At 49.2% G+C, this 26,749-nt stretch overlaps 1 pseudogene; it reads right to left on the reverse strand.

The window, feature by feature from the left end:
* The window catches only part of LOC124245431 (magnesium transporter MRS2 homolog, mitochondrial-like), an 81,167-nt pseudogene extending 54,659 nt beyond the window's left edge, over nt 1–26,508 (reverse strand).
* Between the last annotated feature and the right edge of the window lie 241 nt (nt 26,509–26,749).

The following is a 26,749-nucleotide window of genomic DNA, read 5'->3' on the forward strand; positions in this document are numbered from 1 at the left end:
GGAGACCTCCGCAGACCATCATTGCAGCCACGGAGCAGAATGCAAGCTGTGTGAAGGCAGGTGCAGGCTGCTTTGGGAGCTCAGAGGAGGGGGTGACTTTCTTTGGCCAGAGGAGCCTGGAAAGGTTTCCAAAAACCCAGATTGCTATATCTTCTTGAGTTTAGTAATCTCACAATTAACTTTTCATATCAATTAGATTTTGACCAAAAGGCAACTATATAAACAGATATACTAACAAAGATTTGTATGAGACTTTGATATGTTAGTTATTTGTGTTAGATATCATGACAAATGTAATGAGAAAAAGGAGTTACTAAAAAGCAGAGCAGAACAGGACTAAGACTGTGTGTTATATTCCATTTAGTATCATGTTTGGTCCCCACAAATGTGACTTAGAAAAGACCAAAGAAAAAATAGCAATTACCTATTTTTTCAGAATGCAAAAAAAAAAAAGTCTGATCTGGGAAAAAATTTCTTGCAGAACTCCAAGTCAAAGTTACATATTTGAATAGCAGAATTGGTCTGTGAGCCATTCTATTTGGAAATACTGGTCAATTAATTAAATCATTTGCTCATATAACATTTATTAAACACTTACTACATACTATGTGTGAAAGTGCACTAAATTCATGCAATGGTAGAAAAAATAACATTCCTACCTGTACATGGCTCATCACGTAAATTGATGAATCCAGCTGGCTGTTCTGCAACAGAGGGAGACGGACCCCATGGTAGAATGCAGAGTGCGTATCTTACCCAGAGAAATTAAAATTTAAACTTAAGAAAATGGGCAGATGAGCTAAAACACATTTGTTAAGCAAGTCTAGCCGCTGATTAGTTTGAGACTCTTGGATTCAGATACCATTATGACGCCATCCCCATCCGTGGAGTCCCCAGGCTGTTGGAGGAGACAGACCGTGAAGAACCTCCATGCCGGGAGGCTGTGTGCTGGCGGAGGGCGGCTTCTCAACGCCGTGGGAGCTGGTCCACTGCCTGGTCAAGATGGGCAGAGAGGGCTGTGACCCGGGTGTCACACAATCGCTCCATCAAGAATCCTACCTGTTACCACGTGAATGATCCCTCAAGTAGACTTCAAGTTTTTCTCCCAATAGTTTCATTGTTATTGGCCACAGCTTATTTTCTTTCATTATATATTCTATTACTATTTGCATATACTGAAAATCTACTGAATTTTCTCCTCTAGCAATTTCAATTGAATACATTTTGGGTTTTTCAGTTACACAAATAAACATCACACGTGGACCACTTAGCCAACTTTCTTTTCTTTGTTCCCCAGTATTAACACTTTCTCCCTTTTCTTTTTTGGTCCATATGCCTTGGCTGGGACTTCCAGGACAACAATAACTTACCCTTTTGTTGCTCCAGCTTTAATAGGAATTCTTAAGGTATTTTGCATGAAGTTGGCTTTAAAATATATTAGAAACTAATTTGGAGGGTGTTTACTCAAAAGAATTGAAAGTAGGGACTAAAACAGATACTTGTACATCAATGTTCATAGCAGCATTATTCACAATTGCCAAAAGGTGGAAACAAGCCACATGTCCACTGATGGATGAATGGACAACCCAAGTGTCCATCGATGGATGAATGGATAAACAAATGTGGCATAGCCATGCACTGGAACATGATTCAGCCTTAAGAAGGAATGAAAGTCTGACACAGGCTACACTGTGGATGAACCTCGAAGACATTATGCTAAATGAAATAAGCCAGACATAAAAAGACAAATGTTGTGTAATTCCACTAACGTGAAGTACCTAGAGTAGCCAAATTCATAGACATAGAAAGTAGAAGGTGCTTCTGGGCGGATGGGAGGAGGAATGGAAGTCATTGTTCAACAGGGACAGAGTTTCAGTTTGGGAAGATGACAAGCTCTGGAGACGGGTGGTGGTGGTGATTACACAATGTGAGCGTGCTCAATGCCATCAAACTGCACACTTAAAAATGCTAAATCTTATGTATATTTTACCACAATAAAAACACAGTTTGGAAGTATGTATAGCATTCCTTATATTCTAGAATAGTTAAAATGATGTGGGAATTAAAGTGGCATCTGCTCCTCAAAGGTTAAAAACAATTCACCTGTGGGGGCTGGCCTCGTGGCTGAGTGGTTAAGTTCGTGCGCTCCGCTGCAGGCGGCCCAGTGTTTCGTTGGTTCGAATCCTGGGCGTGGACATGGCACTGCTCATCAAACCACGCTGAGGCAGCATCCCACATGCCACAACTAGAAGGACCCACAACGAAGAATATACAACTATGTACCAGGGGGCTTTGGGGAGAAAAAGGAAAAAAATAAAATCTTTTAAAAAAAACAACAAAAAAAAAACCAATTCACCTGTGAAACATTCTGCAGCTGATTGTCAATTTTTCCTTGACATCTAAAATTTTTTCTTGGATCTGAAACAATTGTCAGTTTTTTCTGAGGTCATTGGCTTTGTTTCTATCTCTTTTTAAGAAAAAATGTTGATAATGTGTTTTCCTAGGGACTAATCAATTTTATCCAAGTTTTGTACTAGACAAAGCACTCCCTTGTCAGTCTTTGAATTGCCTTAGTGCATCTTGTTATTTCCCCACTATCTTAGTGTTCTATGTATTCATGAATTCTACACATCCCAGTAAAGAAAGTAGACTTTCTACATTGGTTTTATTTAAACACACACAAACACACACACACATACATAACATACACACACACAGTTATTGTGTCTTTCACTTCTAAAGTTTCCATTTTGTTCTTTGTTATGCCTTCTGTTTCTATTCCGAGATTTTTTCATTTTTCAATTTGTTTCAGACAGGTTCACAGTTGCCTGTTAAAGTATTTTGATGATGGCTGTTTTAAAATCCTGTCATAACTCCAGAGTCTGTGTCGTTTCCTTGTTGGCGTTTGTTGATCATCTTTCCTAATTCAACTTGAGAGTTTCCTGGTTCTCCATGTGACCAGTGACTTCTGTTGCACCCTGGACATTTTGGGTACCATGTTCTGAGATTTAATCTTCTTTTATGCAAGTAGTCGTCTGTTCAAGTCTGCATTTGTTAAATGTAGATGATCACAACACACTACACTAATTTTCTGAAGTCCTGTTTTGGCATTCCTTCACTCTTTTAGATAAGGAGCCTCTCTGAGAAGCCCCACGTGCTTTGGCTCACGTCACTGTCCGCTTTTGCTTAAGAAGCAAGGAGAGCTGCCACTGGTTTGTTTACTGCTCTTATTTAACTTCTAACATCTCTTCTTTTTATTTCAAGACCATCAATATTTCGTTATTTATCTTCTCCCACTGAGGGCCCGGAGCCACTTTCCTCTGTCCCACCGGGTCCAGCTGTGTTCTCAGCAGCTAATTAGCATAGAGGTATTTAGCTCTTGAATACTCCTGCTAATCTCTCAGGCCCTTCAGGCTCTCTCACGCCCTTCCCTCCCTCCTCAGGCGGCCTGGGATTCCAGCTCCCCCTCCCAGCCGCTCCTCCCCGGCCCCGCGCCCCGCCTCCAGGCCCTGGACTGCCCTCCAGAAAGGACATTTGTGTCCACACTCCGTTTAGCAACAGCTGTTGCTAATTACTTTATTCAGATGGCTCCTCCCAGAAGAGTGATGTAATGGCCTCTAGACGTTGGACAGAACTTCTGCTTTTGAGCGTTGTGAAATTATTCGGCTGGCAAAGCAAACAGTCAAATCTAAGTTAAATCACTTTATCACCTACGCTCAGGCGGGACTCTGGAGGAGGAAGCCAGTGGGGCTGCAGGAAAATGGGGAGAGAATGAGACTGAGCCCAAAGGCCCCTGGAAAGCCACACACCTCAAACAGATTTGGGGAGCATTCAAAAGTTGGTTAAATCTATATATAATCTAGTTAACAACTGAGAACACAGCTAGGCTGGGTGGGCTGTGAAAATGGCCCGGGATGGTTGCAGGTGGGAAAAGAACAATCAAATGATGGTGGAACTTGAGAAGAGCAGAGATGTGAAAAATTAAGTGGTAAGAGTGGTCGGCGAAGGCATGGACTGTCTCCTTTCCTGACTGAAGAGTGGACAGCGCAATCAGCAAATGACGTGGGCTTCTCGGGGAGCTCTTCGTACAAAAGAGTGAAAAAATGCCAAAACAAGATTTTTAATAGTATGGCAAATTGGAATTGTTTACGTTTAACAAATTAATGCTTTTAACATCAAAAAAGAAACACTATGATTGTGTCCCTCATGAGAAATTTCTAGATTTTACTTTAAAAAAATCCATACCATGATGTAGTCTTCTCAGTTCAGAGTGTGTGCTGGGCCTCGTCCCAGGAGCCTTGGGTGGACTGTGGTGGGAATGACGCCTTTCCTGGGAAGTGTGGGCCTGGGGCTCCTCTGGCCTGGTGAGGAACGTGTGGAGCCGGGCGAGCGGCTCCTCCGTTCCTGCAGGAGCCTGTTTTTCTGAGCGTCTGTCGTTAAGCAGATCCGTGGCCCGCGGCAGCCTCGAGCAAGAGCAGTGAAACCAGCGTGTGGGCCTCAGCCGCCCACCCCAAGCCTGTTTTCAGGCTTCTGTGCGACGGGTGACAGGAAGGCAGCAGGACGGAGGCCAGGAAATGCTTCCCGAGCAGGAAGTGAGGCCCTCGTCCTCTCCCAAGTTGGGGGAGTGAGGCCCGGATCTGCAGACTGAGCCTCAGGGACAAGGTGCCTCCGGGCCCGCACTGCAGCTGCCTGTGTCTCCGTCCTTGTTGTGCCTCTCCTTCTGGTCTCCATTCCTCAGGGCATCTCAACCTCTGGCCTCGGCCTGCCTTTCAGACCCTGCCTGCTCTCCGGTCTCGCTTCGGCTAGTGGGTGTGGTTATTGGGTTAAGGAGTGCTGAGAAAAATCCATTTCTTTATCCACCAACCCCCAACATGTCTCCTACTGTCTCTGCCTTTCTCACCAACCCTGGCTCCCAGAAGATCTGATAAAGCGGCAGGCTTACTGGGGAGGCAGGGTGCCATCCCCTCCCAGTGCATTTGCATCTTAGGAGGCAACAAGGCTTCACGTGGATCAAAGCTTAGCCTCTAACTGTGCAATTTCAGGCACCGGCAGAAAGAGTCTCCCCGTGAAGGAGTTTTCAGGAGGAGCTTCTCTGCGTGTTTAGAATTTTGATTTAATAACTAGATCATTTTCTTGTCTATAAAATGCAGATTTTAATAATACCTACACAAATAATTTTTGAGGTTTAAAGTGAAATGGTGCATACGCCCAGCCCTGTGCCACATACGAAGCAAGCGTTTGGTGAATGTCTGCTGCTGTGGCTGCTGTTACTCAGCTTGGCCTCTGCGCAGGCGCTGGGCTGGGCAGTGGGAGAGAGTTCCAGACACAATCATCACAACCCGGTTCTCCGGCCTCCAGGAGCTCAGCCTCACGAGCGTCATTTGCATCTGGACAGCCTAGTTCACGCTCCCAAAACGTCCTCTTCTGTATGCCCTTGCTCAGCTTCTCATGTTGGCCAGGTATGCATAATTTTCTTGTCTCCCAGAGACTGGGAGCTTCCCACTGCCTTGCCCAAGGTCCACACCCAGCTTGTTACAGATGTTTTAGGTGAACGTGACTCAGAGGTATGTGTGTCTCAGCAAATACACTCGATACAGATCGTCCTTAGCAGATGACTGAACTCAGGGCTCCGGGAGGCAAGGACCAAGGAACCCGGAGCAAAGCCCTCAAAACTTTGATGCGAAGGTTTGAGTTAGGGTTCAAAAATATGACCTCTGTATACGATAACAGGAAGTCATCTTACATTTCTCACATTGGAAGAGCCACATGCCAGTCTACGTGAGTGAGTGTGAGTGAGTGACTGTGTGTGAGAGTGAGCATGTGCGTGTGACGTATGTGAGTGAGTGTGTGTGTGTGTGAGTGTGTGTGAGTGTGTGAGTGAGTGTGTGAGTGAGTGTGTGTGTGAGTGTGTGAGTGAGTGTGTGTGAGTGTGTGTGAGAGTGAGCATGTGCGTGTGACGTATGTGTGTGAGTGAGTGAGTGTGCTTAAATGCCCTGGAGGTTGGGAGAGGGACGCTCAGCAGGAGTGGTTAGTCACTGAGATGAGCTCTGTGCCACAGTCCAGCCTCCGTAAAAGCGAGCACTGAGTGAATTTCAGAGCACACCTGTCCTTTAATGACGATTCTGTCAACAGATGTTAGAGCCTGCGGGAGCCACGGAGGGGGAGTTACGTTTCCCCTGCCCGGCCCACAACCAAGGACGAACCGCGTCTCTGACTCTGTCCCCTCAGCTTCCACGTGGGACGTGGCCTAGAAGCCAGGATTCTAACTAAATCTCGGGGTCTGTTCCCACACACTTCACAGTTTTCATCGCTGTCGTGTGTGAGACCAATTTTTCTGTTTAACGGTTAACTGATTATTGCTAACACATACCACTATGTTTTCATGGTTCATTTTGGCAACCCAAGATTTGATCTTCTAAGTTGGCTTTGCCGGGTGGTCTCCTGGAGGATGGGAAGGTGACCATCACAGTGACAGAGAAGGAGGATGCTGGGGGAAGCGGGTGTCCCGCCAGGGTTGGGGGAGGTATCAGCCCCTGCAGGTGGCCTGGAGGAGCTCTGGGGGTCCAGCCCTCAGCACCATTGGGACCGGGATGCAGTGGCCGTGGGGTCTTCACTGCAGAAGCCCCCCCTCACCATCCCACACGGAGCATGGCGGGCAGTCCTGGCTGCGGCTCCGGGGTCCAGTTCTCCTGCCTTCCCACAAATCCCGTGAGCTGGCCCAGATACTTTAACGTGACCTTTTCTTGCTCAACCCAACCTAGTTCCTTCCCTGGTCTCTGTGGTTGCTCTGTCGCAGCTGAAAAGAATTCGACAGATTATACACACTCTGATGTGGATGCCCAGAGATTGTTACGCAAATAAAGCAAAATGCAGTATCACAAAACAAGACGACATATTTCTTCCACTTACGTATGTACTTATAAACACACAGAGAACTTCCGAGAGGCCGCGAACCCACCTGAGACAGCAGCAACCTCTGGGGAGGCAAGGTGGGAGCAGGGACAGAAAATGCACAGACTTGTGCCTTTCTCTCTTACTTTCTCTGAATTTTTACAGGGAGAACACTTTCAAGCATTGCTCATGGACTCAACACAGCCAAACAAAACAAACTGGAAAAGGAAAATCAGTGGCCAGAGTGTAGCCAAAGAACAGGAGTCCCCAGCTCACTGTCAGCTCGATCTTCTGAACTAACGTCACAGGCGTCACACCAGGTACTCACAGCAGCGCAGACGAAGACTCACAACGAGGCCCCCCCCTCCGCAGACACGCAGACTGAGAGCCCAGGCGGTGCTGAGTGGCACAAAGGGTTTGCGTGGAGCCCTTCGTCCTTGAGAAGGTGACGCACTCTCCCAGCCTTGAGAGGTGGATCGAGGAGGGGGGAGGCAGTCAGAGTGTGTGTGAGGTGCGTGGAGGCGAGCAGCGTTGCAACCCCTCCAGCTCATCCTCGACAAAGCTGTGTGTGCCCACCACGAGGTGTAGCCAGCCATAAAGCTGGCGTGTCAGAGGGAACTGTGGCCAACCAGGGTCGCAATCAAGGCCTAAATAGCTTGGGCAGCACAGGCAGTTCCCATGGCCAGCTGGGAGACAGCGGCCTCCACCCTGGGAGCAATGCAGAGGCCACAAGCCTCCCTTGGGCAGAGCTGTTGTTACTCTTACAGCATCTTTCCAGGCAGCGTGTGGGAGTCGGTGAGCGTTGCCCGTGTTGTCAGCTATTGAGGCCTTTGTACAAAGATCGTGGATCAGGCTGCCTAAGCTCTGACTCGGAGACCAGCCACTGCTCTGTGCACCCTGAACCCGTGGCCTTGCCCCACCTCTTGTTATTGTCCACCTTATTCCTTATTCCTTATTCCTTTCCCTCACTGCTCCCCTTGGTGCTGGTCAGTGGTCAGGAGCCCCCACAGCCTGCCCCAACCTTACTTCCCTGGTTCTATTCAAACATCCAGACTTATCCCTTGTCTCAGAAGCCAATCTTTGACACTAAGTGTCAGTCTAGCTAAGTCTGGGAGGCCGGTCTCACAAAGTCAACCTGCCAGTGCGATGATGGAGGATGACGCTGGATGAGTTACTTCCTCCAGGTAAGAGTTCCTATTTTTATTCATTTAGTTTCTTTGCTGGGGAAGAGTCGCCCTGAGCTAACATCTTCTCCCAATCTTCCTCTCTTTCTCTATTTTTCCATCCCCAAAGCCCCAGTACCTGGTTGTATATTCTAGCTGTAAGTCGTTCTAGTTCTCCTGTGAGCCACTGCCACAGCATGGCTACTGACAGACGGGTGGCATAGGTGCACACCCAGGAGCCACACCCAGGCCCCCAAAGTGGAGCTGCCAAACTCACCCACTAGGCCATCAGGGCTGGCTCAAGGGTCTGTATTGTGACTAAGTCTCCAGGGCGGGCAGTCTTTTACCCCAAAGAGGGACCGGTACTTGGGAATGTTGTCGCAGCATCCCTCTCCTTGCGTCCTGGCCAGAACCAGTCACCCGGGCTGGGCTCCTGCTGTTCAGCTCAGCCCCTCGCCCAGTCCAGCTGGGTGCCCGTGTCTATCTCCACACCCGTGTGTGAGCCCTGGGGGGCAGCGCCCAGCAGGAACCTGCAGTTGCAGAGCTCAGTGAAAGTCGGCTTGAACTCACTCTTTCAACAAATTTTTGTTGAACTCCAACTGGGAGCAAATACTGCTGGCTCTGGGAACTAAAGGGGACCTGCTCTGAAGAAGCCACTCCGCCGTGTGCAAGACAGTCATGCTTTCTGCTTTGACAGGTTTACATCCAAGCGAGAGAAGAGACGGTCCAGACGTAGGTAAGCCCACCACAAAGCCAGACACATACATAGCAGCGCTCCCCCCATCTCGGCGACAGCGCGGCTGTGTGAAATGTGCGGGCAGGCTCCTCCTCCCTGGTATGGGAAGGACATTCAAATAGAAAGGGTTTTTCTTCTCAGTGTCCTATTTTATTATGAAGCATTTTGAAAAGTAAAGATGCCAATATAGAAAATATCTTTATTCACACCACCTAGATTCAGTGATTGTTAAACATTCTGGCATATATATTTCATTTCTCTTTTTTAAATAAGGAAATAAGGACCCCAAGAGCTGCAGTCCTTGAGCCTGTCCCTAATTCCACTCTCCTGCCTCTTTCCGAGAGGTCACTCTCTTCTAAGGCTGCTGCTTCCTTTAATCCTCTTACTCCATTTTTGTGCTCCAATAAATATGTGCAGTATCGGTGATGTGTTTTTAGAATTTATGCGAATGCATTCATACTGGGTATTTTTTGCAAAGGGCTTTTTTAGTCTACATTTTAGCTGCTTTATGGTATTTGTTTGTTGGCTAGATCTCAGCTTCCTTGTTTGTTCATTCATTATAAACATGTGGCTCAATTCTGATCTCTTACTTGTCTCCTAGGAGTGGAATTGCTGGCACACGGGGCAGAGGCATCTTCAGTTAAAATGGTTGATGAGTGATAACTGTTCTTACCAACAGCTTTCTGTTCTTTATAACCATTTATATACTTATTCTTCTTCTCATTATTATTTAAAAAATTTCCACCAATGACTCATAAATGAGAAGCAAGTTTGCATCGCACACTCCAGTACTGCATAAATATTTCCCAGTTACCTTCCTTCCCTTCAAAGGACGAGGCGCCTCATTTAGCCAGTCTCTGCCCATCTGGAATCCATCCACATCTGCTTGGGCCTCATGCGCTCAGCTGGGAGCTGAGTCTTGAGAAGGGTCTGGGGACGAGTCTGCTAAGAACGTAGGGATTCCCAGGAAGGGAGTATCCGGTGGTGTCACGACTAGTCTCACATGTTAAGAGAGCACGTGGACAAAAATGTGTCTATGATTTATGTTTCTTGACATAAACTTCACAATTCAGAAGTTATAAGCCCAAAGCACACGTGGAGGAGAGGCTGCAGCAGTACTGCCCCCAAAATGCTACCACTGACCAAAACAGTTCTTCAAAATCACTCAATTTTTGCAGCGTTAGTCTATTTCATAGCCATTTGATATGTAACATAGAAGGATAAAGCGCTTTTTAGGGGTTAGTGTTGTTTTAGGTTCTTTAAATTCATTAGACCTCTTGACCTTTACTATAGGCTTTAGGGTGAGGTACCATTTACATCCTTTCTACAGATGAGGGTACGGATGCTGGGGCTGGGTGGAGGTAAGGAATCCGCTCAAGAGGATGCAGCCAGGAAATGCAGAGGCAGGATTTCAGACCTACTCTCCTGGGCCCTGGAGCCCCTGGTGTCACAGAGAGATGACACAGATTTTCACTTCAAAAAATACACAAAACCCATTCCTGCCCAAAGTGGTAACTTGAATCTCATCAAGAGAAACCAAACCAAATCGAGGGACATCCTTCAAAACAACTGAAATACACTCTTCAAAAGTATCGATGCACAAAAGACAAGAGCTGAGGAAGTGCTCCTGATAGAAGGATGGTGCGGAGATTTGACAGCTAAAGGTCACATGTCATACTGGATTGGGGGAAGATGCTGTAAAAAGGTTACGGGGACAATGGGCAAAATTGAGCACAGAATGTATTTTAGCTAATAGTATTAAATCAACATTAAATTTCCTGAATTTAATCACAGTCATTATGATTATGAAGGAAACATCCTTGCTCTTAGGAGAAATATTTCTTTAATGATTAGGCATACCGATTACTCCTAATATACCTATGGATTACTTGTTGTTTTTAAGATTGGCACCTGAGCTAACAACTTGCCAATCATTTTTTTTTTGGCTTTTTCTCTCCAAATCCCCCCAGTAGATAGTTGTATATTTTTAGTTGTGGGTCCTTCTGGTTGTGGCACGTGGGACACCGCCTCAGCATGGCCTGATGAGTGGTGCCATGTCTGCATCCAGGATCTGAACCAGCAAAACCCTGGGCCGCCAAAGCAGAGCATGCAAACTTAACCATTCGGCCACAGGGCCGGCCCCTTGTTATTCTTTTTAAATGACTATCCTATTGTTATCTTTTGGCAATTTAAAAATGAAGGTATGGTATGAATAGATTGATTTCAATTTGTTTTTTTTAAATTATTTTATTGAAGTCATATCGACTCGTGTAAATCTCAGGTGTACATTATTATAACTCAGTTTCTGTATAGACTGCATCGTGTTCACCATCAATAATCTAGTTGTTATCTGTTACTGTACATATGTGTCCCTTTACCCCTTTTGCCCTTCCCCCACCCCCTTCCCCTCTGGTAACCACTGATCTGTTCTCTTATCCCTGTGTTAGTTTCTCTTCTGCATGTGAGTGAAATCGTAGAGTGTTTGTTTAATACCCTCAAAGTCCATCCGTGGTGCAAATGGCACAATTTTGTTTGTTCATGGCTGAGTAGTATTCCACTATATAAATATACCACATCTTCTTCATCTGTTCATCAGTTGATAGGCACTTGGGTGGCTTCCACATCTTGGCTGTTGTGAATGGTGCTGCAATGAACATAGGGGTGCATAAGTCTCTTTGAGTTGTTGATTTCAAGTTCTGTGGATGACAATTTGGTTTTTTTCAAGTGGAATTTATTGCATGCATACTGAATGGATCATGGAGTCAAGGAAAGAACTGGAACAACCAGGGTAGGGGAAAAAGGAAGCGGCATTAGATGACGCCATTTCTAAGGATCTGGTGGGCTTCTTCAGGGTGAGCGCCCCAGCCCCTTAATCACTAATTGTTCTCTGTAAGGGCTGGGACAACCCCGCCTCATTAAATGCCGATTACGCTCTTAGTTTCCTAACATGGCGTGTGTCCCTAAATTCAAAATGTCAAGTTACATTAAAAATGCATGAGCTTGCTTTAATTTAAAGCCTACAGCCTTTGACTAATTTGGGGGTGAAAGGGTGAAAGTCCCATTGCAAAATTTCAAATTAAATTGCTGAGGTTGGGGAAGCAGGGGAGGAGCGCCCAAGAGCCTGTGGATATAATCTTTTGAGACTCAGCCTGAGGAGGACTCTTCCGTGAGGCCCTCTCAGGTGCTCAGCTTGCCCAGAGCCCCTCCTGGGTGGTCCAGCAGCTCTTCTGTGGCACTTACTGAGTCATCTTGTCAGGGGCCGTCTGGGTGTGCGTCTCCCCGTGACTGTACGTGTAACAAGGAAAGACCCTGGCACTTATTTCCTTTGGCTTTCAGGGCCTGACTTAGTGCCTGGCATGGAGGGGGAAGCCATAAATATTTAAATTAAACTAAATTTCTTTTAAAAAATAGCTTGTCCAGAGGCCTCCTGTGTCTCTGCCTAGATCTAAGAGTCAGGGTCTGAGGACTCCGCCAGCCACCGTGCTCACCGCTGTGTTTTAGACAGAATTCTAATAAGCTCATCTGACATCCTGCCTGCAGTAAGAACAAGAACTTGGAACAAAGAAAGAGGGAATGTAGTCTGCTCCTGGAAGAGAACGTTCACAGCAGCACTAAGGAAAATCCTAATGGAGACGAGGGGAAGAAAGTCAGGAAAAGCGTGAGAGTCTGGAAATAGGGACCCTGGTTGACATCTCTTAAGGACCCTGCTGATTCACCAAAAGACGGGGGGACCGTGCACCACGGGCTCTGGTGCAGAGGCAGAGAAGGGTACAGTCTTCTCAAAGGTTAAAAGAAAATGTTATGGAACGTTTAAATTGGTTCTTTTTGGACATGTCACCGTGTCCAAAGTGTAACAGATGGGAGCTGCTGTGCGTTTTCATTAATCGTTGTTTTCGTGAACGCTCGGACGGTCCCTGCTTCTAATTTTAAAGCAGACGAACAGAACATTCTGTATTTCTAAAAGATCCCACCAAACATGAATTACTTTTGTGGCCCTCGACCAAGTTTTGCCAGAAATAAAACCTGACTCTCCTCAGGCAGCTTTGCGACTCCCCAGGAAGAGACGAGAGCCAGGGTCCCAGCGTCCCCACCTCCTGAAGGAGACACTGCGGGCACAGGCAGCCTGTGCCGGCCTCCATCCTCCCAGGAAATAAAGACCCGGAGTCGCTGGGATCATGGACGCAGAGCCCCAACCCGTGACTACAGAGCAGTTCATCCCCACAGCCCCATGGGGACCTTGTGGGAGCCCTGCCTCAGGTCCGGTGCGCACGGGAAGCCCTGGGCCACACCCGACTTCCCAGAGCTCGGAAGCATCTGTGCTGCCTCCCGGCTCCTGGTTCCTTGGGCGAGAAGCCTTGCGCAGAACAGCCTGGGACCTGAGGCTCCAGCCTTCCAGGGATCAGGCGCTGCCCCCTCCCCTCCACGTCCAGCCACCCCGCTGGCCAGCTCGCTGCCTCCCCCAGCTCTTGGGACCCCTCCCGGGAAGTCAGGGCCTTGATGAGCTCCAGGGTTCTGCCCAGTTTCTCGGGCCTTGGCCCCCAAGCCACTGCTCCTCTTTGCCAGAGCTGGTGCTCTGCGGCCAAGGGACCACTGGACTGCTGCTCACCTCAGGGTCAGGCTGCGTCAGAGGACTGTGGGGAGAACAGCGGCCCCCAAGGGAGATGCCCCAGGCCAGGCAGCCTCCAGGATTAGAACCCAGCAGCGGCCTGGCGTGGACTCCACTGGACGTTTTGAGAACCGAGGACTCGGTGACTAGATACTTCTGTCAGCCTTGCCCTCCCATAGCTACACTTTACCAATTTTTGGAATAAACAATTGCCACTACCTGAGCACATCGCAAGTCTCTATATGGTTTTACAAATCTGGGGCATTTAACGTAATTTTCCATATTCTTAACTCAGCGACTGAGAGATTCAGAGATTAGAACAATCTTTGGAAAATACATTCCTCAGAGGTCCAGCGTCTGCTCAACTGGGAACAACTTTGAAAAAAGGCAGAAGGGCAGATGTGAGCTATGAGGAGAGGGAAAAGACGGGAGGAACGGGATACGAGGTTGCTCATGCCAAGATGTGAATGGGCCAAAAAGCCCAGTGCCTCCTAATTTCTTACGTGCCTGCACTTCCTTCTGGCCAGTGCTCCCCAGGGAGCTTCCTCCAACGCCTCCATCGGTCCCTGGGCCTCGCAGCAGCCGTGCCGTGTGGTCTGCACACAGGCGATCTCGGGAATACTGGGTTGGCGCCACCAGGAGAACTGTTCGTACGGACACCCGAGCCCACCGGAAAGACATGGGGAAGGGCACCATGGGCCTGCTCTCTGGGCTGGACACTGGGATTAACCCTCCAGAGAAGCAGAAGAGGCCAGGGCTGCCCCACCCCCAGGAGGGAGAGCCCGCAGGACAGCAGGGACCTCTCTGGGAGCGGCCTCGGCTTGCGAGCCCCCAGGCGCTCAGTAATGGAGAGATTCTGAGTGTAACACTGCCCGGCGGCTGGAACAGATGTCACCGTCACCACCTGGGGATGCCGGGTGGCGGCAGGAGGGAATGAAGCCTGTGGACAAAAACCAAGAGAGAGACTGACGTGAAGTGAGGCCCTGAGGGTCCTGCCGGAGGCCTCGACCCATGGCTGGACCCCAGGGTGGAAGGTCGCTCAGTTAACCTGACGTGAGTTGATTTTCCTTCACGTATGACCAGAATGAACAGACGGACTCAGCGGTCTCCGACATTACTTTTGAGAGCAGAACCACAGAAAGGAGAGCTCATAACTCAAAAAGGCTCAGAGAAACAGAAGGCACAAAGGATTGTGGAGAGGGGCTCTTGTTCCTGTGATACAAGTTGTATAATAAATAGTCACAGCACCTGACTGTCTCTGTCATTACACGCACGACGCTCTTCTGAAGGCCTCTATGTATTAATTCACTTAATCCTCCTAAGAACCCCGTGAGGCCAGTGCTAACATCATTATCCCCACTGAACAGATGAGGGAAATCGAGGCGCAGAGAGGTTCAGTAACTTGCCTGATGCAGCACAGCCAGGAAACAGAAGACAGGGGTGCTGAGTCAAGGTGGCCTGGCTCCCCAGCCTTGACCCTGCTCACACGTCCTGTCACAGGAAGCGGCTGCTGACGGTGACCGGTGGGCTGGAGGTCCTGCTGGAGGAACTGCTGTCGAGGTTGGGCTTCCTCTGACTGGTGGCTTCGTCTCCTGGTGGCCGACTCCTTCGGAGAACCAGCCACCTGGAAAACGAAAGGCAGACGGCAAAGCCTGCTGAATTCAGTGGATCGTCTGTGCTTAGGATGGAGAACAATCAACCTGTTCACTCACTCCTAAAACATTTTAAGAACAAAGCTTGTGGAACCTGTCAAAAAAGAAATCACAGACAGAAACTCCACTTGGGTCTACATTTTGGCCAATTAACATGAAAAAAAATACGAAGAAGGAAGGAGGAGGTGACGAAAGAAGAGAAAGGGACCAGGACTGACGAAGCGGTGCAGAGACGGAGGCAGAGGAGCGCCCACGCGGACCAATCGAGAAAGAAAGGAACGACAGTCCAGGTTAGACACCCGGACAGAGACAGAGAGGGCTGGGGGCACAGAAACACAAACCCCCCCAGGAGTGGGCAGGGCCGGCGGTCAGGGCCCTGAGCAGCCGCGTCTCTGCTGCCCGTCCCTGGAGGGAACGCAGCGCCCGCCACGGAGCGGACCCTGGGAGGAGCCGGCGGCGCGGGAGTGGAAGGTGGACAGAGACCCGGGGCGGCGCGGACCGGGAGCACGGCTGTGCGGCTCTTAGCACGTAGAGCCTGGGATCAGCGGGACTCGGGTCGGATCTCGGCTTTGTGGCTTCAAATTTCTGTGATTTGGGTAACGTTCCCATAACTTTTGATCTTTTTGTGTGTCAGTTTCTTCATATGTGAAAGTAAGGCTATGCTCCAGATATTGAGCTGTTTTTCTCTTTTCTCCCCACCACCCTTCCACACTCTGCTTTGTGAGGCTCTGGCTGGCCCTCTGAAGACCACGTTTCAGGTTTGCAAACTGGCTTCCTAGCCCTGCTGACCGTGGGCGCCAGGAGGACACTGGAGGGACCAAGAAGGACGAAGGGACTTGTCCGTCCTTGTCCAGGCCCCCGCTCGTCTTCCTGCTCCTGAGAGCCTCATGTCCCTGAAGCTTTTCCTTCGTAGCCACAGCAACTAAACCCAGTTTGCAGTTTTCCGGCACCCACAGGGCCAGCTTCCCTCAGCCCCCAGAGCCCCCAGCACCAGCGGAGGCCTGAGGCTCCCCGCTCTGCACACCTGGGTTTTGATGGTCCCAGCCTCCGTCCGCGCCCTCCCAGCCTGGGGACGGCGGCTGCTCCTACAGTTGCTGCCTCCTTGATAGCTTAGAGGCCCCTTTTTACCCTTCTAGTTACTAGTTATCAGCTATGCACCTGGTTGACAACTTTGTTTTCCATTTTCTCTGTTTAAAGAACTAGTATGGTTTCTGTCTCCTGCCTGGACCCTAATTGAAACAGGATAACAACACCTACTTCATGGAGGCGTGAGGGTGGACTGAAGAGGGCTCAGAACATAGCCCGGCTGTGGCAAGGCGCATGCAGCGTGAGCTCCATAATCCACAGGGACAGCAGAACGTTAGACAGTAGTGCCGGCGTGACACAGGTGCCTCCCACGGAGGACCCTGACTTCACCACCTCTGAAGATGCCGACAGGTGTGGTCTCCCTTGCAGCTACGGGCTCAGATGAAGGTCCTAGTCAGGCACCATGTCACTGAATCCAAGACACTATTGATCGTCTCACACACAACTAATCCTGTGTATCACTAAGAAAGTTAAAATTCACCACCAAACTATGATCTATTACAGATCACAAGGCTCATCTTCATATTAGAGAGATTAAAATGTGTGTCTGAGATCGGATGAAAGAGAGTATTTACACTGAGCTGTGCTGAATGTTAGTAACCTTTGCATGGATCTGTAGCCATTCTTTATCTCTTCCTCTTTAGCACCAATATTAAACACGCACGCACACACACACACACTCTTAGGAAAGGTGAAGGATAAAAGCATTTCCTGGCCTTGTCCCCGAGGAAACCAACAATAGGAAATTGGCCCAATACGTAAACCTTCCCCTTGGTTCAGTCTGGCCTTTTTAACAAAGAGCTTGCCCCTCTCCCAGCAAACCCTCCCCGTTTTTTGAGCAAAATAACCTTGCCCACAAACACAGGCAAGTCACAGTGTGCTTTCCCCTCGGACTGGGAGGGGGTGGGACCTCAAGCGGGAAACGTCCTTGCTGGTCAGCACAATGGACGCTGGATGAGTCCAGTGTTCAGCACCCTCTGGGGTCTGCCTGCCTCAGGCTTGAGCTTCAGTCCAAGTGTGCTTCTGGAGTGTGGTCACAATCAGGAAAACAAGGGGTGCAAAAATAATGTGGCATGAGTCATGTATTTCTGCCCCAAACAAGCCCTCACTCTAGCCGGCCTGTGCGGCCTCAAGCCCTCACTCTAGCCGGCCTGCACGGCCTCACGCCCTCACTCTAGCCGGCCTGCACGGCCTCAAGTTCTCACTCTGCACGGTACAGACATGACCCCCGGAGCGCCAGGCTGCAGAGCCACGGGGAGACCTTCAGTGAGCTCAAGGGCAGTGGGCTGGAGCTGGCACGGCTCTGGAGAATGAGTGCCTGAAGCCTTAGGAGTTTTGCAGCCACTTGCTGACATGTTGGTGACTTGAACTCAGCTGTGTGGTGAGTGTTCAAACACGGCAACCAGCCACCCGTACACATCAGATCCTTTTCCTTCCGAAAAGCTGGTCATTGAGCATTTACGAGCACACTGCTGTCAAGGGTGGTCCTCCTGGGTTGCAGAGAGTGGCTTTGACCTCGTCTCAGCAAAATGAGACTAAGCGTGTGGGAAGGGGACAGAGAGCAGTCCCTCCTTGGTCCTGAGCGAGGACAGAAGTCCTCGCGCGCTCAGCACTCCACAGCCCCTAGAGCAAGGTCCACAGGCGTTCTCGAAAGGGCCAGCAAGTCGGCATTTTCTGCCCTGCAGACCATCTGGTGGCTGTTGCTATTATTCAGTGTTCCCCCTGCCGCACAAAAGCAACCACAGGCAATGCGTAGACGATGGGTGTGGCCGTGTTCCCACAGAATTTTATTTACGGACGCTGAGACTCGAATTTAATATCGTTTCCACATCACGAAATATAATTATTCTTTTGATCTTTTTTCAACCACTCTGAGCTCGCGGGCTACACAAAGTCAGCTGGCAGGCTGGATTCGGACGGTGGGCCGTCGCCTGCCTGGTGTTGCCTTGAGATACAACATGCTGAATAGTGTAAAGACGTGAGAGCCGACCCACATCTCAGCGAATAGTAACAGCAACTCTCATTACTGGGTAGTTTCTGCACCAACAGCCGTCCTAAGAGTTATATGTACATTCACTCATTTAATCCCTAAAATGACCCCAGAATGAATACTATTTTGAGGCTTAGAGAAGAAAAACCACATGGCCAAGTTCAGGCAATGGGAACACGCAGACTGTAAATTTGAAAGTTTGTGCTCCCAGCCTATGCCACCCGGCTGGAAATCCTGGGTCTTGTGTGCAGGAAACAATCTTGAGCATTCACCGGCAACTCACAAATCTTTCCCGTTTTTCCTCCCCGTTCACAGGAACCAGAACCCATCCAGCAAACCTACCCAGAAAAACAGTAAGATGGGCAAAGTCACATTTGCGACTTTTTATCTTTTTTAAAGAATTTTATAGAATACAGAAGTAGGTTGAGTAACGCTTGCAGTTTATTTCCAAAAATCAGGCTAATGCAGGGCACCTGCATCACATGAGCCAACGTCTGTCCTTGGGCTCCCACAAGTGACGCACCGGAGAGTCCGAGCCCCGAGCAGCGTCTCCACCCCTGGAGCGGGCGGGACAAAGCTGGGCGCTCTGCTTCAAATCAGCCCTTTTTTACAAGGCACAGAAATTAATTCTTGAGAGGACAGTAACTCCTGGCAGGAAGAAAATTATTGACGTTTTGTGTGTATGTCTGTGTGTGTGTATTTATGGAAGTAATATTCAGAAATGGAAAAAACCCATAAGTTACAAGGTTAAATTAATCCTAGGAGATTGTCTTAATTTCTGTAATTATCTTACCACTACCTTAGTAAAAAAAAGATCTCATGAAGCAAATACAAAATGTTAATATTGTCGGATCTAAGTGAGATATTTTGTTATTAATTTTGTTTAGATGCCTAAAAGCGATAGTATGACTAAATAAAAGATAGCTTCTCAAGAAGAACATAAATAACTTTCCTCAGCTTGATCTCTAAGATAAATCAGAGGGATGGTGACCTGGGTGCACCTGAGTGGCGTCCTGACAATGATTTTCCAGTTAGGTTGACCCTGACCACAGATGATCCTCCACTTGGCTTGGAAACAAGCTCAATCTATCTCTGCCAGTAAAACTCAGAAGTCCAGGCACACATTGCAGGGAAAGCCTAGCTCAACCTTGAAGACCAGGATAAACACTCGCTGGCTTATGGAGAAGGCTGATTTGTCCCCGTGGGCACCTGGCTCTTTAAATGATAAAGTGGCATGCCAGCTTACCCTTGAAAAAGGTCAAGCCATGGCGATGGATCCAGGTGTCAAAAGAAGCACCAGCTGTGGGATGGGGATGATTGAGAAGACTGAGGGTATCCAGAGCTGGTGAGAGGTGGGGAAACAGGCCCACACGTGCATTTCTGGCAGGAGGGTAAATTGGTGCAATCTTCCTGGGGGAAAATTTGGCAACATGCAGAAAAGCCTTTTCTAAAAGCCTTTGACTTAGGAGTCCCACTCCTAGAAATCTGCCCTACGTAAAGATTGGGTAAATGTGTTAGGATGAACACACAGGATGTGAAGTACTGCAGAGTTTATAGTGCTGATCAATTTGAAATAACCTGAACATTTATCACTAGGAATTTGGTTAAATAACTATGGCGTATCGACACAATGAAAACCACAAGGCCACTAACCAGAATGATATGGGTCTACATTTATAGATATGGAAAGACAGATGTTTATATGTTGCTAAGGGGGAAATGATTCTCTGATTCTATTGGGGACGTGTGTGTGTGTGTGCGTGCGCATGCACACAGGAAAAAGTGTGACCAGTGTAATGTTTACAGCAATTATTGCTGAGTAGAATCAACTTAATTTTAATTTTATATTTCTCTGAATGTTCTGAATTTTTCAGGAATATGTAAGTATTATTGTCTTAATTAGAAAAAAATTTGCATAAACAAAAATTCTCCAAGAACTGGCCAGTGATGTCCGCTTGTCCTCTTCCTTTATGCTGAACCCTCTAGTTACTTCTGACACAGCTGCTTTCCTCACGACGTCTGCTCATCGGTCCCCTACCGCAGGGTTCTCAGAGGCTGATGTGTTCAGGCATTTGCACTTTGTTGAGGCTCTTAGCATACATATATGTGTGTTTCTTTAAAGGGGAAATGACAAAAGAGAGATACAAGATTTGTCGTCTGTTGTAACTGTCTACACTTAACAAATTAACCCTTTATCATCAGGAAGGACATTCCACGCAATTCTACAGAAGTTTCATTTGCAGCAGTGGACCACAGACTGCAGTGACGGCCACATAAAGCCGTGTTCTTCCTCCCCGGCCCCATGAGTGTCTCCAGGCCCGGCTGTATGCTCCTCTGGAGATGATATAAGAGATCAAAATACCCCAAATTGAAATCCGAGGCCCTTGGGAATGTGTGCCTGGAGTCACGTGACCCTCCTGACATCCTCGTCACAGCTCTGCCCCGGTCCCATGCTGGACGGTCAGGCGATGGCAGTCTCTCCTCTACCCAGCCCTGCTGTCCCTCCCTCAGCCTTTCCTGGACCGGGCGCTGAGTCTGGGCCTACAGCTCCCTACATGCACTCTAGGTGCTGCTGGGCTATTTCCGCCCCACGGCCTTCACGCCGGAGAGCCCACCAGCCCAGCCGCCTGCTGCAGGACGCTGAGGCCAACACCACCCCATGTGCTGAGGTTTCTCTGCTGCCTGCAGAACGAAACTCTGGAAACAGTGACTCAGGAGCCGTGTCAAGACAGCAGCATCCAAGATGGGGAACCATAGGCCAGGCTGGACCAGGAAGCTTCGACACCCACCCATGTTCAGGAAACAGCCCGAGACCACAGCCTGCACTACGAGCAGGAGTCGTGTCAACACTTCTGCACACCTGGGAAACTCGGCCCTGCCCGATGCCTCCCGTGAGTGACGGAGCAGCCTGGGCCCCAGAACTCTGAGCAAGACGGGGAGGGGCCTGGAGCAGAACTGGCTGCGCCAGCCGCAGGATCTCCTTGTTCTGCTGAATGACCCGTAAGCTGGACGGAGGTGGACAGGGGGACTCAGAGTCCTCAGGCAGCTCCCATGGGGAAACTGAGCAAGGGCGACCATCAAGGAAGAAGATGCGACACAGCCACTCTGCAGCCGTGTGACCCGGAGGCCGCAGCAGGAATGGACGCGACGGACGCAAAGACAAGAGGTGCCACGAAGAGGGCAGGGGCCCTGGAAAACACTTTCTTTCCATTGCTTTTGAACCTCTGGTCAGTGACAGCGATAGTTCATGCAGGGCCTCTCCCTTAATTTACTGATAAATTAATTTATGTAATAAATTACATTATTACATAATTATTACAGTAAATTATTTCCAGCTACATCCACCGTCACCCCAGGCTCCTCTCATCACAGGCGATCATTTTAAAGAGCTTAGTGTGAATATTTTTATTTGCATATGTTTTTTCTTTTTTTAAAAAAGATTTTATTTTTCCTTTTTCTCCCAAAGCCCCCTGGTACATAGTTGTATATTTTTAATTGTGGATCCTTCCAGCTGTGGCCTGTGGGATGCTGCCCCAGCACGGCCTAATGAGTGGTGCCACATTCATGCCCAGGACTCGAACCAGTGAAACCCTGGGCTGCCGAAGCGGAGCACACCAACTTAACCACTCGGCCACAGGGCCGGCCCCCTATTTGCATGTGTTTTTGCAAAACACAGAATGTTTTGTGTTCATGGATTTTTAACTTACCACAAGCGGTTATGTTAAACATCTCATTCTGTTTTCCACTAAACATCAACATAGCTATATGCTGCTAGATTCCATATCGCTATGTGTTTATCTAATCTATTGTTTCCACTGCCGCATAGCGTCCCACTGTGTGCCTCCACATTTCAGCCCTCTGCTCTCCCCAGGACAGACAGACGTCCACAAATAGTACTGCAGTTAACGTTACTGTTACATCCTCGGGGGGGCCCACGTGAGAACACTCTAGGGTGCACAGCCAGGAGCTGTTGTTGGGAACCTCCCCTCAACAGGATGGAGGCACCTGGTGTTCAGTACTGCCCTCCAGCTTCTACAAGAGGACCTGACACACAGCTGGCCCTCGTTCAGTGTTTGCTGAATGAGTGACTGAAAGAAGAGAAGGTCGGAGTCCAGGGAAGGCCTCCCGACAAACCCGACATTTGAACGAGCCTTGGACGGTGAGTGAGGGTCAGCCAGGCCAGGTGGTGGTGGCACCTACAGCTGTCATGGGTGAGGAGCTGGGGGCGGGAGCACTTAGACAGCGACGCAGGCCACTAAGGAAACACTTATTATGGGCCCCCTGGGCACTCGCCCCAATCCCACCCCTCTTCACCAAAGCCGCTGGGACCGAGTTCAGACCCAAGAAGCAGGTCACAGACGGAAACCCTGCAGCCCCGGGGCGGAGACAGGGTCTCTCTAGAAGGAGCTGGCCAACTTTCTGCAACGCAGTCAGAAGAGAGCAGGTTTGGAATGAGGAAGACCCGCGTCCTCCCGGGCTCCCTGCAGTGAGGCAGACAGCGCGGGCAGCTGCTCAGCGTCCTCATGGGGAGGAGCGAGGAGGACGCCGACCCGACAGGGGCCTGAGGAAACTGACGGGGGCACGTTACAGCCAAAGACGCGCAATAATGATAACGATGACAGGCAGATGACCGGATGCTTTTTTGCCGAGCACTTTCCTTGAAGCCTCTCTTTCCCCAGCACCTGCTTCCACTCGGAATGGCACCTGGCTCAGAGAGTGTGAGAACGTGTCAGAGACGACCACGCCAGCACACTCATGCTTCAGATGGGGAAACTGAGGCTTTGAACAGCTCACCCAGCTTCGAACACCAGGTAAGTGGCAGAACCAGGATCAAACACAATCTGAGCCTCCACGCTTTATGCCGAGGGGGCACCTGGTCTCGAGACACACATTAGCCTCTCTCCCCCCAGACCTCTTGCTACCCTCCAGCCCCACTCCACCGGGAGTGCGGGCCGTGAGGAGCCCCACGAAGGCCCTCAGGTGTGCACAGAACTGTTAGTGACAGGACGGGCGTCCACGTGCCCCCCTGCATGCACACACACGTGCACACACGCACACACACAGCTTGTAGGCGTGTCTGTCAGGTGTGGAAGGCGGGCTTCAAGCACCGTGAACAGATGCAGCGGAAGGCGTCCCCCGCGCCCTGGGTTCTCCGAACGTGTCTGACAAAGAGCAACTCAGAAGGCTCGTCTGGAACCCGAAGCAACTTGAATCAGGAGACACTTCCTCACTTTCCCTTGAAGAAATGGGGACATTCCATCATGGCGCCTGACAGCTCCTACCTGTTGAGTTTCTAGAGGAATCCAAAATCAGGCAGAGCCTAGGGTGGTGAATTTCAGGGAGTCACTGGAATTTTATTTTAAACAAAATGAACCCAAGGCAAGAAGAAGCTCAAGTCTTCCAGAGAAAGGAAAAGTCATCTGACACAGACACAGGGGAGCCTGACACCTGCTCTTTTCTCTTTCTGTGCAGCTGGATTCCAGGAGGACATTACCCGGGTGGAGCGTCTGTTTCCTGAGAGTCCGGGCCCTGGGGCCTCCACAGGATCTGCTGGAGGTGCCGTGATTTAGTCATGGTGCGACGAAGGGCCAGCGCTTTCTACCTGCTGTCCAGGCTCCTGCTCTTTCTCCCGCTCCCTCAGTTCTTTGAGTTTTTCACCCTGGGATCTCTTCCCAGCACGAGGATTTTCAGGGAGAGTTCTAACCAGCAACGGAAAGGACTCATCTCACAAGATAGTCTAAGCGTCTCGGGCTTGCAGCCAGGCGCAGAAAGTGTGGAAACGGGCAGGTCCAGGGAAGGAAGGATGTCCTGACCCAGCGAGGAGGAATCCTGAGCAGACCTGTGGGGACCTCGCCCACGCTCAGAAAGGGTGTGGCTGAATCTCTAGCGAAGATGGATGCTGAGGGGAAACTGCTGAAATCACACACATGCACAGGCACACAAGCACGCACACGCACAGGGAACGGGAGAAAAGAAGACGGAGGGGAAAACGGAGATGGTTTAGACCAGCAACTCGTATGAACGAGCTGCTGGGCAGGACTTGAAGGAATTGCATGGTGAGTTATGAAAATCCATCTAAAATTTAATTTAACTTAAAAATCTGAAAGAGGATACAGAATCTATTTTCCTGAGTGGGTATATAAACAGAGGAGTTCGTGTTTTATCATGAATAGAGAGTAGAACAACTTGTAAAACGAGTCCTTCCCATCTCTGGTTAGCACACTCCCTTTTCTCCTGAACTGGAGCTTCACAAACCGTGAAGAGTGTGTGTGAGTGTGTGTGTTGAATTACTGTCTAGATAAACGTGTACTTCGTGTCGCATTGATTTTCTGGTAATTCAACCCTGACTCCTGGCAAAGCATCCTGGGACATTCCAGACTCATGAACACTGTTCTGGAAGGTCACATCACAGTCGAGATGAGCAGAAACCCAAGTGCGTTTCAAATAATTCCTGGATTCCTCTTAAAATCAGGAAACAGAGCTCTTGCCCTGCTTTTTCTCCTCTTCGAGTGTCTTTCGTTAAATTGCTAGTATTTTAAGAATTTGACCTAATCCTCAAAATACTTCCGTGGGAAATGTGACAAGTGTTACCAATACAATTCTCCAGGGATTAAAGAGAATGCGCTCTGCAGGCCAGCGATGGAAGCGAACACAGGTGCCGAATTTCACGACCACAGTTTAGTGGGCGGTCCATCGCACCCGTCGTTTCCTTGTCTCTAGAAATCCGAAATACGCTGTGCTGCACTTAACCTTCAAACTTGAGATTTCTTTAACAAAAATAAAAGGAAGCTATACTATTAGATTCCTTTTCACGCAGCACCAGATCAGTCAATTCAGTGAAGAAGAAAAGAGACCATCTAACAACCAGCACTAAATCAGTCAAAATCGCCTGGAGTTGGGTCAGCTGGCTGCAATGAGAGCAGGGCAGCCCTTCCTCCCCCTGGATCCTCTCCCACGTCCCCAGCGTCGTTTCTCCAACACCCTGCATTCTATTTCTGCCCATTTTAGCTAAAGCTAATGGGTCTTAGTTCTATCAACACCACAGCCACTAAATAGTGACGGTGCATGCATGCCCATCTAGGCTCGTCGCCTGTAGAGATGGGTACTGTTATCATCCCCACTTTACTGATGAGGAAATGCGGGCCTGGACTCAGTCCCATGACTGCCTAACTCCAGGGAGGTGGCCGGCCCTCACAAAGTTTACCTTCCAGTGAAGTCCTTGCTGAAATTCAGAGCCCTGGGACTCAGGACAGGGAGCGGTCGGCCAGGGGTCTGTTTTGAGCCCATCATCTGTGTTTGGACTCTGTTCTACCCTAAGTTTAACTCCCGCTCTGCAACTTTACCAGCTGTGTGAACTTGAGCAACTAAAGTAAACTTCTCTGAGCCCGTTTCCACGCAGCTGTGTGCCTAGAAAGAAAAGGAGATGAGGAGGTGCCGCCCAGCTGTCTTTGCTGTTACGGTGAAGGTCGCGTGGTGTTTTCTTTGTATACGTGATGGCTGACACCCAGGAAGGATTCAATAGATGTTTTCCAAGTGAAGAAAAAAATGAGGTGGGTTCATTAGGATGGGGTGGATTCCAGCCTCAAAAGGGAGGTTCTCCGGGTAGACGTGAGACGAGAGGTGGGGAGTTATTTAGAGGAAATGAGAATTCAAGGAGCTGAGTGGAATTGTCGGTCTGTGTTTGTCTTCTGACCCAGTGACTGAGTGGTAATGTGTGTGCAGAGTGCATCTTCCCTACCTCACTTACTTTTCCTCTTTTAGTGAATTGCTTCTTTCCTTATTAGATTCCCTTCTGCTTATATTTGTCCATTCTCCAGGGAGTGTGCCAAAGGTTTTCCAGATTCTGATCATGCTCTTGCTGCGGTGTCATCAACTGACTTAGGAACACTGCCACTCGGCAAGGCATTAGCGGCTCAGCACAGCATAATCAACTTCAGCTTGGCTTTGGGACAGAAGAAATGCCACACAGACACCCACTTCAAAGACACATCTTCCATAAAATGAGCAGTCCCCTAACCAGGAGAACACCAAGGCGGTGCTCACGATGGCAGCAGCAGAAATTCATCTCCATCCACAAACTCGAGGGTGCCAGAATTATTCCCTCTGCGTTTGCTCACTTCCTTTAAATCAACTCCATTTTTTCTGTAAGCTCCCATCCCACCTGTCTGGGGCAAGGTTTCCTTTGAGATGTCATTGGAGGCTGAATCTGCTCCCGAGATAAGACCAGAATGCAGGAGAATTCTTGGGTCTCAGAACCAGGGGAGGTCCCCAATCTCCAGTTTGTCCCAGTTCCTCCTGAGTTCCTTGTTGCCCAAACTGTCTGTGCTTAGGGCGTCTCTGCTGCGCTCCGAGCTGCAGTGGTCAGCCTCCCGAAGACGCTCCATGGCCATCCCAGGTGAGGTCTTGCCTTCGTGGAGGTGTTCAAGGAGTCAAGGTTGGGAGTCCTGGTGGGGAAGAACACAGTCAATGGCTGGTACTAAGGTTTGGTGTCACCCTCGTGATTACTGCCAAGGAACTGTCGGTCTGACCCAGGTGGCCTTTGCAACCTCAGTGTGGATGTCAACACGGTGGCTGTCGACGGACAGACCTCAGCTCAAGCACTCTTGCTGCGGGGCACTTTCAGCA

Source organism: Equus quagga, chromosome 1 (genome assembly GCF_021613505.1).
Source record: "Equus quagga isolate Etosha38 chromosome 1, UCLA_HA_Equagga_1.0, whole genome shotgun sequence".
Lineage (NCBI taxonomy): Eukaryota > Metazoa > Chordata > Mammalia > Perissodactyla > Equidae > Equus > Equus quagga.